This window comes from Aotus nancymaae, unplaced genomic scaffold, assembly GCF_030222135.1.
Source record: "Aotus nancymaae isolate 86718 unplaced genomic scaffold, 86718_ANA_hifiasm-v0.15.2.pri h1tg000036l, whole genome shotgun sequence".
Lineage (NCBI taxonomy): Eukaryota > Metazoa > Chordata > Mammalia > Primates > Aotidae > Aotus > Aotus nancymaae.
In genome coordinates, this window is record NW_026988450.1 from 43,028,003 (window position 1) to 43,042,407 (window position 14,405).

Below are 14,405 nucleotides of genomic sequence, written 5' to 3' on the forward strand. Positions count from 1 at the left end.
AGTCCCAGCTACTCAGGAGGCTGAGGTAGGAGCCCTGAGCCCAGGGAGGTCAAGGCTGCAGTGAGCTATGATCACACCACTATACTACAGCCTGGGTGGCAGAGTGAGACCTTGTCTCAAAAACAATCAATATTGTGCTACTTCTATGGCCAAATATTTTATCCAGTTCTTTCCATAATCTCTTATCAAATTATCACAATAACATTTTCAGGAAGCTACTATTGTCTCTGTCTTCCAGATAGGAAAACCAAGGCTGACTAAGGTAACTTGACCGTGGTTAAACTTGTCCGTAACCACAGAACTAGTAAGTAGTAGAGCGAGAACTGATTCTGAATTCTAACTATAGAACAAAAAACTATTACTACTCCAAGCTGCCTTGTGTTCATTAAATATCCAAATAGTAAACCTCAGCTATGTAGCCATTAAAAATCACACTTGTAGAAGGTGTCTAATTTAAGAAAACATTCACATTTAGTGGGAAAAAACAAACAAACAGATTTAAAAATAATGAACATAGGCCAGGTGTGGCGGCTCAAGCCTGTAATCCCAGCACTTTGGGAAGCTAAGGTGGAAGGATCACTTGAGTTCAGGAGCTTGAGACCAGCCTGGGCAATATAATGAGACTCCATTTCTATTTTTTTTAAATAAATATTTTTAAAAAAATAAAATAATGAGCATAGCATCATTAAGTTTCTCTAGAATAAGATTATATATACATATCTCTGAGCCCTTATTTCCTCACCAAAAAATGGGGATGGTAATAATAGTACTTGATAAATAGACTTCGGTAAATAATAAATAAAATAACACTAATAAAGTACTTAGTGATTGGTACAGGTTGACCATCCTTTATCCAAAATACTTGGGACCAGAAGTGGTTCAGATTTCAGATTTTTTCAGATTTTGTAATATTTGCATATATATATATAGCTCTTGGGCATGGGACCCAAGTCTAAACATGAAATTCATTTATGTTTGATATATATACATAGCCTGAAGGTAATTTTATACAGTATTTTTAATAATTTTGTGCATGAAACAAAGTTTCTGTACACTTAACATCAGAAAGCAAAGATGTCAGTTATGGAATTTCTCACCTACGATATCATGTTGGCACTCAAAAAGTTTTTAATTTTGGAGCATTTTGAATTTCAAATGTCCAGATTAGGAATGCTCAACCTGTATATAATGAGTGCTTAATAACTGTTAGCTAATATTATTAATACCAAATGTGATTTTCCATGATTTGAGCTTAAGATGATTTTTATTTTCTTTGTGATTTTCTGAATTTTCCAAATTTTATGCAACAATCATGTATCACTTTCAAAATGAGAAAAACAATAAATTATTTTTAATGGCAAATTTTGTATTTGCTAGCACCAAACAAACAAAACTGACAGATGATATTAACATAAAATAGGAAGGGAGACCATGGCAAAGTATTACACAAGGTACCAAAGGGGATGGGGCACAAACTGTAGAAGGCAGTACCTCAAACACATCTCTTCCCTACTTCAGCTCTAGGAATGTAGACATGCTCTGAAGAACATATAAAAAGCTGGATAAGCTCTAGAGCAGAACCATACTAGAGTGCCTGCTAGGTTTTTGAAAACCCACAAATGCAACCTCAGAAATTAGGCCTATCTGCCCTCTTAGATTCATATACCATAGAACCCTCATATCCCTGACACAGTTTCAGATTACTATGCACTTACCTTTATAGAGTTGAACAAAAGGCAGGGGTGATTGCACAGTTTTTTAAGAGCTCCTATACAAATTAGATGAGGACTATTTTCCAACAATCCTTGAAGACAGAACCTGACAACCTGAGAATTTAACAGCTTTCCATACAGCTCAATCTGGAGTGCTACTGGTTGGCAAAAGACTACATTCTTTATTTTAGGTGGGAGATATTTATTTATAATTTCTTGGGTTCTTCTAAGGATAAAGAGGCCAGTAAGGCAAGTAAGTTCAGATGCTCTTCTCTCTCCCAACTCTTTTTCTTCCTATGGAAAAATAGAAGACTTAAATAAAAATGTTATAGATAAAAATACACTTAAAATGAATATTAAAGATTTCATGATAAATCATTTACTAATTGCCTCACAATAAATTTTAAAAGAAATAAAATATGAGTATAGAGATAGAAAAACCAACCATCTTTTTATATGTTTAGCATAACCATTTAATTAAATGAAGTCAGTCTCCTAAATAACATAATGATATATCCTATAATTGGTAGAATCTTAGATTCAATGAATTTAACCATTTTCCTACCTTAAACCATAATTTAACCATTTTCCTACTTTAAAAAAGTTTGTTTCCCATTTGTGCTTCCCTTAGTTTGCTTTTTTTTCTTTTTGAGACAGAATCTCGCTCTATCGTCTACGCTAGAGTGCAGTGGTGCAATGTTAGCTCACTGCAACCTCCACCTCCTGGGTTCAAGTGAACCTCCTGCCTCAGCCTCCTGAGTAGCTGGGACTACAGGCATGCACCACCACATCCTGCTGATTTTTGTATTTTTAGTAGAGACAGGTTTTCACCATGTTGGCCAGGCTGATCTGGAACTCCTGACATCAAGTGATCCACCCACCTTGGCCTCTCAAAGTGCTGGGATTACAGGCATGAGCCACCACATATGGCCTGTTTCTAATTTTTTACCCTTACGGCTAAGTTTTTATTGTATTTTATTTTTTTGAGACAGAGTCTCATGCTGTCACCCAGGGCTGGATTGCAGTGATGTAATCTCAGCTCACTACAACCTCCACCTCCCAGGCTCAAGCAATCCTCCAACCTCAGCCTCCCTGGTAGCTGGAACCACAGGTGCACCCAACCATGCCTGGCTAATTTTTTTTTTTTTTTTCTAGATACGAGGTCACCCTATACCTTATAGCTAAGTTCTTAAATAAATCTGCTATAATTTCTTTATAATAAATTCCTAAAAGGAGTATTGCCAGGCCACAAGATATACACAATTTTAATGCTTTTGATATACATTGTCAAACTTTCCTAAAGTTGTGCCAATGTACGTTCCAACCAACAATTTATATTCCAAATAGCAGACTCTTGTCTACACTTGCTATTACTAGTAAACCCAGGTTGGGGAGGTGGTAGACCCAGCTACTCAGGAGGCTGAGGCAAAAGGATCACTTGAACCCCAGGAGTTCAAGACCAGCCTGGGCAACACAGAGTGACACCATCTCTAAATAAACAAACACACACCAATTTTAAAAAGTACAAAAGTTACTTTGGTTATTTTGTATAACATTTTTCAAAACTAGTAAGGATGAACATTTTTATATGTTGTCATTTATAATTCTTTGTGAAGTGCCTATTCATGAATTTTAGACAAGTGATATCATATTCCAAAACAAGGAATGCAGGAAATGAAGGATTGTGGAGAAAAAATAAAGAGTTCACTATATTGATTTAATTTTTCTAAATCAAAACAATACGAAGTTATGGATGATTTCCTCAGACATACAGCTTTCTCAAAACTTATTTATTAGAGCAAATTATACCTCAGAAGCAGAAGGTTCTCTCGATAAAATGATGGGTTCTTCATATATTTTCCTATAAGATGACAAAGAGCCTAATATTCCTGGATTTGCAAAATCAATTAATGCAAAAAATTCTTGCAGATCATTCTGAATTGGAGTACCTAAAGAGAGATAAAAATGAGGAAAAGGTCAAGTTTCTGTTTTACAATCACAATCACAGGTTTATAGCAGAACTGCAATGGAAGTTTGGAGAAATTTTTCCCTAAAAGAAATAAATACAAGCAAATTGCCTAAAACTAAGAAAGAGCAGTCAAAGCAAGTTAAAAAAAAAATCAGTCACCACGTAAATTTTTAACTCTGGTTTTAATTGCATACTAAATCCTTACATAGTAGTATAGCATAGTGACTAAGTGCAGGCTCAGTGGAGTCTCACTGCTTAGGTTCAAATCCTACCTGCATCATTTCCTGCCTGAGTGACCCTGAGAAAGTTATTTACACTAGTTTATTATCTGTAAAATGCAAATAATAGTGGTTCCTAGTGTTGTGAGGATCAAAGTAGTCAATCCATATAATATACTTTGGTGCCTAGAACACAATAAATGTTCTATAACTTTGGCAATTCTTATTGTTATTATAGGTGTGTGACCTTGGACAAACTGTTTAAGCCCTTTAAACTCAGGATCTTTTTTTCATTTATAGAAGTAAGAAGATAATAATTTTCCAGAATAATTATAATGAAAAGTAGAGACAATGTATATGAAGTACCCAGTAAAATGTGTGACACTCAGTAGACATTCATTGAATGGCATCTATTATTACTACCTTTCAAAGTTGTCAGATCAAATTGAGATCTTCACTGCCCAAAGGGTTGACACAGACTGTGATGGATTCATATACCCTCTATATATTACATACAGTATGCAATAGCTTGTGGCTAAATTTCAAAGAAACATTAGCATGTATCAATAATTAAAACAGTACCAAAAGAACATATATATCAGCATAAACAATGTAATTTCAGATGGTTTTCAAATAATAGACTAGAAAATGCTGTCCAAAGATAAACATAATATAATGTCAAAAGTAAATAAAAATGCATTTATTTCATTAAGGTGAATGACATAAATTTTTTTTTTTTTTTTTTTTTTTTTTGAGGCGGAGTTTCGCTCTTGTTACCCAGGCTGGAGTGCAATGGCGCGATCTCGGCTCACCGCAACCTCCGCCTCCTGGGTTCAGGCAATTCTCCTGCCTCAGCCTCCTGAGTAGCTGGGATTACAGGCACGCGCCACCATGCCCAGCTAATTTTTTGTATTAGTAGAGACGGGGTTTCACCATGTTGACCAGGATGGTCTCGATCTCTTGACCTTGTGATCCACCCGCCTCGGCCTCCCAAAGTGCTGGGATTACAGGCTTGAGCCACCGTGCCCGGCTGACATAAATTTTTAATGTCAGGGAATTTAACGATCACTTCCCTAAAACTTAATGGGTCCCCCTCCCCACGGCTGGACCAGCAATTGCTAATTTTTTAAATTTAACACATCTAGTCAGTTTTAAATTTTTAGACACATCATTGAAAGAGTTGGAAAAAATACATTTATGGTGGTATGGATTCAGTTAAGCCTCTAAAAAAATATGCACCATGATGACAAATAAAGATTGGGGAGTATAGGAAAGAAGAGAAAGAACAGTAGAAGGATCACTATTGTTGGCTTTCAGACATTCATCCAACCCCAAATGATTAATTAAGTCAATCATAGTAATTCTATCCCCTCCTTTGCCAATGACTGACATACGAAAGCATTTGTGTCTCATACTAGGTTCACTGGAAGCAGAGCCTAAGACAGTGATTTGGTTGCACGTGATTTAGGGGAGAGCTCTCAGGAGAAAGGCAAGAATGGAATCAGAAAATGGTAGGAAAAGAAACTAAGCAAGAATGGCCTCAGCCATAATTTACCTTGAGCTAAATTATAGGGAGCTGTAGAGCATAAACGGAACCATAACTTTGGTCCTGAAATTACTGTGAGGCAAGGGAGCTCCTTACCCCTAAATCAGCCAATCATTGATTGCAAACTATAGAGGAGAATACAGCTCTCATTCAGTCAAAGATAATTCTCCAGAAAAGGGCTCTCAGTTGTTTAATCAATAATACCAGCAGCTAAAAGATGGTTACAACAGCCCAGAAAAGGAGAGCTAGAAAGGACACCAAGAGATTCCACCAATAGTGTGCGACCCATCCTGGCCAATAAGACGTAAGAAGTCATCACAGAGGGGCTTTGGGGAAAGCTTCCTCACTCTTAAACATAGAGAAACAAGAAGAGCAAGTCCTGTTCTCCTTTGGATATCATCACATCTATCTGTGATGTCTGGAACTGCTGCAGTCACTTGCTACCAGCCTGAAGATGAAGCTAACACCAAATATGGCCGGGCAGAGGATATAAAGAACCAGAATCCTTGATGATGATGTTAGGTTGCTGCAGCCTGCATTACCTTTAGACTTCCAATTATATGGGGGACTAAACACATTTGATTCAGATTATCTGTTACTGGCATCTGAAATCCTCCCAACTGATATACAAGGGGAAGAGGCAAAAGCAAAACTGGAAAAAAGAAGAAAAGCAGAACACAATATGGGAACAGGAAAAAGGATTTAGGGTAGAAAAGAGAAGAAAAAAAGAGTAAGGAAGAGGGGGAAAAAGATGAGAAGGGGAATACAGCTACAAGAGAGGACCAATAGTATAGTATATCATCATTATAAGGGTTTTTCACATTGATTTCTAGTGGTAATTTAGACCCCCATTTGCTATTTCATTGCTCTTCTCTAATTCTAGACTAGGTAAAACCTGTAGAAGAAAAAAAGAAAAAACTAAAGATTTTCAAATCAAGTTGGTGTATTTACTAAAACTATTTTCAGCAGTATGGAAAAGAAACTTCTAGGAAAATGAAAGAACTCTTTCTTTTCCCTACCTCCACCCTATCCGTAAAAAAAAAAAAAAAAAAAAAAAAAAAAAAAGCCTTTTGTTTTTTTAAAAAAAAGAAATCTACCACCCAACATTGTCAATAACCTACACCTATATCTCCTGTAACCGCCACAGAAAGCTCTGACAGCTCTTTATACACACTTATGCTTATATTTTTCCTTTAAATCCTATAAGCCCACTTCTAGGAATCTATACAGAAAGAATATATGCTTATAGATATTCATCATCATATTATTTATGATAGTAATGAATTAAAAACACCTAATGTTAAATTGTAAGAATAGTTTTTAAGATTATGCAATATTATAGGAAAATGTTTATATGAAAGATATTTTGATGTACATATGTGTATGTGCAAAAAGATGTGTTTTGTATGTACATGTAAAGAATTTTAAAATATGCATGTATGCTCTCTGTGTTTTTGTACAAATAATAAAATATGTCAGGTGCTAACACTTAAGGAGGTGAGGTTGGAGGATGATATCTGTTCTCCAGTTTCTAAGCATTTGATAGCAGTATGTGCGTTGTTAAATTTTCAGTCTGTAATAAGAATTTTGCTTCAAATCTCAGATTTATCTTTTTTATGATACAATAAAAGGGCACCTAAGATCTTGTAATAATCATTCAGCTCTTATTGTGGACTGAATTATGTCCCCCTAAAATTCCTACGCTGAAGCTCCAACCCGCAATGTGACTGTTTTTGGAGATAGGACCTTTAAGAAGGTAATTAAGGTTAAATGAGATCCTAAGGATGGGGCCCTAATCCAATAAGACTGGTATCCTTATAAGAGGAGAGGGAGATACTCCACGGATACAGTTGCACAAAGAATAGAGTACATGAGGACATAGGGAGAAGGCAGCTGTCTGCAAGCCAAGTTGGGAGACCTCAATAGAAACCAAACCTGCTGACATCTTGATCTTGGACTTCTAGCATCTAGAACTGTGAGAAAATAAATTTTTGTTGTTTAGGCTACTCAGTCTGTGGTCTTTTGCTATGGCAGTGCTAGAAAAATAATACACCTCCATCAATCAAACTGAATCCTAACCATTTTCCAGTAAATATTAACTCCACAGCACTGGGCTAGATAATACCAGGAAACAAAATCAAAATTATTTTCATTTGATTCTTAGTTATTGATGACCTATCATGTATATAGCACTGTACATACTCCTATACAAACATGTACTTTCTTAGTAAGGAACAAATCATCTTGGGGATAAAGTATCCTGCCCATAAACGCAAAGAATGCATTCAGGCAATTCTAAGTAGATAGAAATCAACTATGAGCGTTTCTAAATTTAAAAGGTTAGTTAGGGATAGTTTTTACCTAAATTCATAGCTCAGGGGGTAAGAGTGATAAGGACAGCAAAACAGAAACAAGCTAAGATTGACAAAGGATACAGTGGACAATACTAATGCCTCAAATGAAACTATCTCACTAGTTGCCATCAAGACATTCTTGTTGAATGAAATCCTAGTTCAATTTTCTACTGCAGATTAAATTTAATTTGGAATGCCAGTTAAATTAGTATTTGTTTATCGAGAATATCAATAAAATTATATATTTTTGCTACAGAAAATAATCTGATTTTCAAGTGAGGAAGGGAACTACTTTTATTTCTTATATTCGGTACTTTTCAGTAAATTTTATTTCTCACACTTCTTTTTTATTTCTTTTTCTCCTCCCTTCTAGTGCTAACCATTTTTACTTTATATCTGCAACTAATCTTTAAATAAGCAATACTGACCCCCATCTTGAGCAGTAAGAAGAAACAGCCTTTTTTCTCTTCTAACTCAGTGTTACTAAATTCAGCTAACTCATTTTTTCCCGTTACTTCATTACTTTTCTAGCCCCAAGGATCTCAAGATCAAAGGCTAGTCAAGAAATCTTAACTGCAGCATTGGAAATCAAGTATAAAGAATCCACTCAGCTCCTCAAACAGCCAAAGGCATGAAAATCATTCAGATTATGGTTCCTATTTCCCTGACTTTTTTTTTCCTTTAAAAATGGCATTTTATAAATATTCAACACCAGTTTTCCTATTCTTTGGTTTCTATATCACTATTATTGACAAACATTTGTTGGGCAAATAAATCTTGGGGGTAATAGCTATGAGATTTGTTCCTAGTCCTTTTGTCTTTAACATTGTGATTAAATTTAAACAATAAGGTCATTTAACATTTCTGTAATCGCAGTACTTTGGGAGGCTGAGTCAGGAGCTTCCCTTGAACCCAGGAGTTAAAGATCAGCCTAGGCAACATAGGGAGACCCTGTCTCTATTAAAAAGATAACAGGAGCTTGGTGGTGCATGCCTGTAGTCTGAGCTACTCAGGAGGCTGAGGTGAGGGGATCCTTTGAGGTCGGGAGTTCAAAACCAGCCTAGGCAACACAGCAGCAAGACCTCAGAAAACAAGTTCGATAGCTAGTAAGATTTTATTTTTTATCAAGGGCTATTGAAAAGAATTTAAGATTTAAATTGAATGGTGATATGGTTTGGCTGTGTCACTATCCAAATCTCACACCTTGAATTGTAATAGTCCCTATGTGTCAAGGGCAAGGCCAGGTGGAGATAATTGAATCATGGGGGCAGTTTCCTCCATACTTTTCTCACGGTAGTGAATAAGTCTCACGAGATCTGATGGTTTTATAAATGGGAGTTCCCCTGCACAAGCACTCTTGCCTGCTGCCATGTAAGACATCCCTTTGCTCTTCCTTTATCTTTTGACATGATTGTGAGGCCTCCTCAGCCATGTGGAACTGTGAGTCCATTAAACTTCTTTCCTTTATAAATCACTCAGTCTCAAAGATGTCTTTATTATTATTATTTTTTTTTGCTATGAGAATGCTTTATTAGGCAAATCGCATACTATAAAAATGCTTTAAAATGTAACAAGAGGAGATGTGAAGACACAAAAACAAACGCGTAGTGACACATGGCAAGTACGTCTTTATTAGCAGTGAGAACAGACTAATACAAATGGTGTAAATGTAAGTATATATAATGTCAATTTTGATAACATTATAGATTAATCATGATATCATCTTTAAAGTAATTTAAAGAGAAATTTCAGGCCGGGCAAGGTGGCTCACACCTGTAATCCCAGCACTTTGGGAGGCCGAGACAGGTGAATCCCAAGGTCAAGAGATGGAGATCATCTTGGCCAACATGGTGAAACTCTGCCTCTACTAAAAATACAAAAATTAGCTGGGCGTGGTGGTGCACACCTGCAGTCCCAGCTACTCAGGAGGCTGAGGCAGGAGAATCGCTTGAACCCAGGAAGCGGAGGTTGCAGTGAGCTGAAATTGCGCCACTGCATTCCAGCCTGGTGACAGAGTGAGACTCCATCTCAAAAAAGAAATAAATAAATACATAAAAGTTTCAAAATGTAAGGAAATACAATTTACATAAAAATATGAAAAATGTTGCTTTTCTATTCCTCATGCCTATAATCCACAAACCACATGAGGGTAGCAATCTCATGCTTGTTTTCTCCACCGCTAATGACTACCATGTGTCTGGTAACAATGACAGATACATTACAATCACTAACAAATATTTGAAATGAATGAAATCTGGCAATTTAAAAGACATTTTTATAATTCAATTTGTTTTTACTATCCTATTTCATTCGAAAACAGTGGAATTTTTAAAAATATAAATCAAGAGACTAGAACCAGGTTTCCCAACTTTCGCTCAACTCTATTTCCACTAGGAACTGGATAGGGGTTCAGATGGAAAACAAGAACATTACATACATACATCACGTTTCTGCAATGGACAGTAGCAAGCACTCCAATTCAAAACAACACCACAAAACACTATTTAATATAAGCCATCAGCAAGGATCAACATGACACTATTTAACATAAGCCATCAGCAAGCATCAACAAGACTACCAATGTTATCTGTTTAACCCAGAAATTCCAATTCTGGCAATGTAACCTAAGGTCAAAGATAATACTCAAGTAACTATGTATGAGAATAATCATGCTGGGCAGGATGAGGTGGCTCACGCATGTAATCCCAGTACTTTAAAGGGCCAAGGCAGGTGGATCACCTGAGGTCGGGAGTTTGAGACCAGCCTGGCCAACATGGTGAAACCTCATCTCTACTAAAAATATAAAAATTTGAGGCCTTGCACAGTGGCTCATGCCTGTAATCCCTGCACTTTGGGAGGCCGAAGCGGGCGGATCACCTGAGGTCGGGAGTTTGAGACCAGCCTGATCAACACAGAGAAACCCCATCTCTACTAAAAATAAAAAATTAGCTGGGTGTGGTGGCGCATGCCTGTGATCCCAGCTACTTGGGAGGCTAAGGCAGGAGAATCGCTTGAACACAGGAGGTAGAGTTGCGGTGAGCCGAGATCACGCCATCCTGCACTATACCCTGGGTAACAAGAGCGAAACTCCATCTAAAAAAAAAAAAAGCCAGGCATGGCAGTACACACCTGTAATTGCAGCTACTCGGGAGGCTGAAGCATGAGAATCACCTGAACCCAGGAGGCAGAGGTTGCAGTGAGCGGAGATTGTGCTATCGCATTCCAGCCTGGGCAACAGAGCGAGACTGTCTCAGAAAAATAAATAAATAAACAAAAATAATCATGCTAGTATTACTTACAGTAGGGGGAGAAAAGGAAACGAGTATATGTCCATAATGAAGTACTAGATAAATTATGGTACAGCCACACAACTGAACACACTCTTCATATACCACCAAAACTGAGTCAGTACTGTTCCCCATGCTAGCCATGTTCTCTTTTTCTCTAGGCCTTGAACAAACTTTCCCTTATACAAAGTTGGGAATGCTTTTTCCCACTTTTCTTTGCCTGATTAATTCTACCTTATCCTTTAGGAGTCTTAACCATGAGCCCTCTTCATCTCTTCCCAAAGACTGGACTGGAGGACCTTCCTGTATGTGTACTACCGAAGTACTTTTCACACTGCAATGAAATTTGCCCTATCATTCTCCCTGAGCTATTAACTCAGGCATGAAATCTTACGTACAATTCATCACTATATCACCAGTACCAAATACACAGAAGGAGTTCAGTATTTGTTATGTGAATGATACCATTGATGGGGAGGACCACATTTTTAAAAAATGTTTAATGAGAAATATTTTTTGATAAATCAAAGGAAAAATGGCCACAAAACATGTTTGGCCTCATTCCAATTTTTAAAAAGGAAAAGAAAAAGGATAACGTGTTTATGTACATTTAAAAGACTAGAACGCAAAGGAGCATGAGGGAACTTGTTTGAGGTGATAGAATAATCTATATAAGATTGTAGTCTGGTTACGGGAGTGTATATACAGCTGTATATCAAAACATCAAAATGTACACATCTAATGGCACAGTGTAAATTACACTGTTATAAAGTAGATATGTTATATATTAAAATACACAATCATTATTAAAATCCAGAAAGATACCACAACATTAATCCTAATTGTTTCTAGGTCTGGTTAGAATAACCAGTAATTTTTATTCTCTTCTGAGTTATTTTCTGTATATCTCAAATCTTTTAAAATGAAAATGTTACCTGTGTAACAGGCAAAGGACCATTAATTCGATTTTTTTAATTACCATATTTCATCAGATATAAAATGCCATCAACTGTAGGCTATACTCTTGATTGCTAATCCATATAAAAGACTTTTTTTTTTTTTTTTTTTTTTTTTTGAGACGGAGTTTCGCTCATTACCCAGGCTGCAGTGCAATGGCGCGATCTCGGCTCACGGCAACCTCCGCCTCCTGGGTTCAGGCAATTCTCCTACCTCAGCCTCTTGAGTAGCTGGGATTACAGGCATGCGCCACCATGCCCATCGAATTTTTTTTGTATTTTTAGTAGAGACGGGGTTTCACCATGTTGACCAGGATGGTCTCGATCTCTTGACCTCGTGATCCACCCGCCTCGGTCTCCCGAAGTGCTGGGATTACAGGCGTGAGCCACTGCCCCCAGGAAAAGACATTTTTTAGGCCGGGCGTGGTGGCTCACTCCTGTAATCCAAGCACTTTGGAGGCCAAGGTGGGCGGATCACCTGATGTCGGGAATTCAAGACCAGCTTGACCAACATGGTGAAACCTCGTCTTTAAAAAAAAAAAAAAAAGACATTTTTTAAATAAAAATGTTAAAAATAAAAATTTTATTGTAAGATGTACCATTGTTTTACCTTTCCAAGAAAAAAAGTGTAGTCAATTAAACCGTGACACACTATCACTGATGGTTAGACACTTCCCAATTTCATCAATGTTAAAATGATGAAACACGTAAATATTGTATATATAACCAGTCTTTGCGTAGTTTGAGGAATGAGTAGTAGAGATCACTCTCTCTCGTTTCTTGTTCAAGGAAAAGAACCAGCAAGAGTCTGTCTGCTGTTTCTGCTTTTCGACTTCCAACTACATTAGTTAGCAATTATTTCACGTCATGCCTTAAGTTGCTCCTTTGACTTTGACACTCAGGCTATACAGGTGGTTCCCAATTTAGGATGGTTTCACTTAGAATTCTTCGACTTTTAAGAAAGCCATAAGCATTCAGGAGAAGCTGTACAAGTAACCACACAACCGTCTGTGTTCATGATTTTGCCCAACTGTAGATTCAGGTAAGTGTTCTGAGCATGTTTTAAGCTAGGCTAGCGCAGCCATAAAAAGGAACGTGGGTGCAGCTGGAAGCTATTATCCTAAGCGAATTAAAGCAGGAAAAGAAAATCAAATATTGCATGTTCTCACTTATAAATGGGAGCTAAACATTGGGTATTCATGAACATAAAAGAAGGCAACAATAGACAGTGGAGACAAACAGAGAGGGGAGGAAATGAGCAGCAAGGGTTCAAAAACTGTCGGATATTACGCTCAGTACCTGGGTGACAAGATCAACCGTACCCAAAACTCAGCATCAGGTAATACACCGATGCAACAAACCTGCACCTGCACCCCCAATCTAAAATGAAAAGTTGAAATTATTTTTTTTTTGATAACAAAGGCAGGCTAGCAGCTTTAAATACATTTTCGACTTAGGATATTTTCAACTTAGGATGGGTTTATCGGGAGGTCACCCCGTAGTAAGTCGAGAAGCATCTGTACCTACCTAGAAAATCTTTCATAAGGTTTTAAGAAATTAAAAGGTTTTAAGAAAATAAAAGAAAAACCTGACCAATGAAGAGATAAAAGCCCCTAAAGAAGGCGTACCGACAATCTCCAGGGCGCTCGCGGAGCATTCACCACCCCCCGTCCCGGCCCTGGGGAAGGGGAAGGAGCTTCCCAGTGCCGGAGTGAGAGAGAAACCCAAACGCCACAGGAGCCTGCGCGCAACGACTGCAGGGGCGATCCCGGGGGCCTCTACCCAGAACCACCCCTCGCACACAAACGCACACCCCCAAGCCCCCACCGCCCGCCAGTCGCTCCGGGACCCCCCGGGGCCAACAGCTCGGGCGTCCCTCGCACTTCAAACCAAAGCGGCAGGCCTGCAGGAGGCCACCTCGGTCGCTCCTGCCGCCTTCCCTCCCTCCTCCCTTGGAGGCCTGCTCCCGCACCACTCGCTGCATTGTCCCGCACGAACCTACAGGATGTCACAGCCTCCAGAGCTTCCTCGTCCAGGACGCACCGGCGAAAATCTGACAGAAACCACCGGCCCTGCAAAGAATAACGTCTGGCAACCAACGGTCGCCTCGCCGCCGGAGAAGCTCACGGCTCCCGCCTCGGCGCAGCCAATCGCGGACGAGCACGCTGCGCGTGCGCACTACCTAGCCGCTGCGACGCCCCGTCCAGCCAGCCTGACTCCGATTGGACACCCTTACTGCAACACTGCGCATGTACCTTTGCGTTTCCCTTTGCATGCTCCCAAATTTGATTCTAGTTTACTGGTCAATTAAAAAATACTGGTTTAGTGCCTACTGTCAGACACGGTGTACAGGCTGAGGCTAC

At 38.4% G+C, this 14,405-nt stretch overlaps 1 protein-coding gene across 2 annotated transcripts in view; it reads right to left on the reverse strand.

The window, feature by feature from the left end:
- LOC135278028 (integrator complex subunit 8-like) overlaps positions 1–14,164 on the reverse strand; it is a 49,990-nt gene extending 35,826 nt beyond the window's left edge. For both annotated transcript variants that reach the window (XM_064384396.1, XM_064384395.1), the window contains exons 1-3: positions 14,045–14,164; positions 3,522–3,661; positions 1,716–2,006 (exon numbers count right to left, since the gene is read on the reverse strand). The gene's annotated coding sequence lies outside the window, so the exon portion shown is untranslated. The remainder of the gene's footprint in view (positions 1–1,715; positions 2,007–3,521; positions 3,662–14,044) is intronic.
- Between the last annotated feature and the right edge of the window lie 241 nt (positions 14,165–14,405).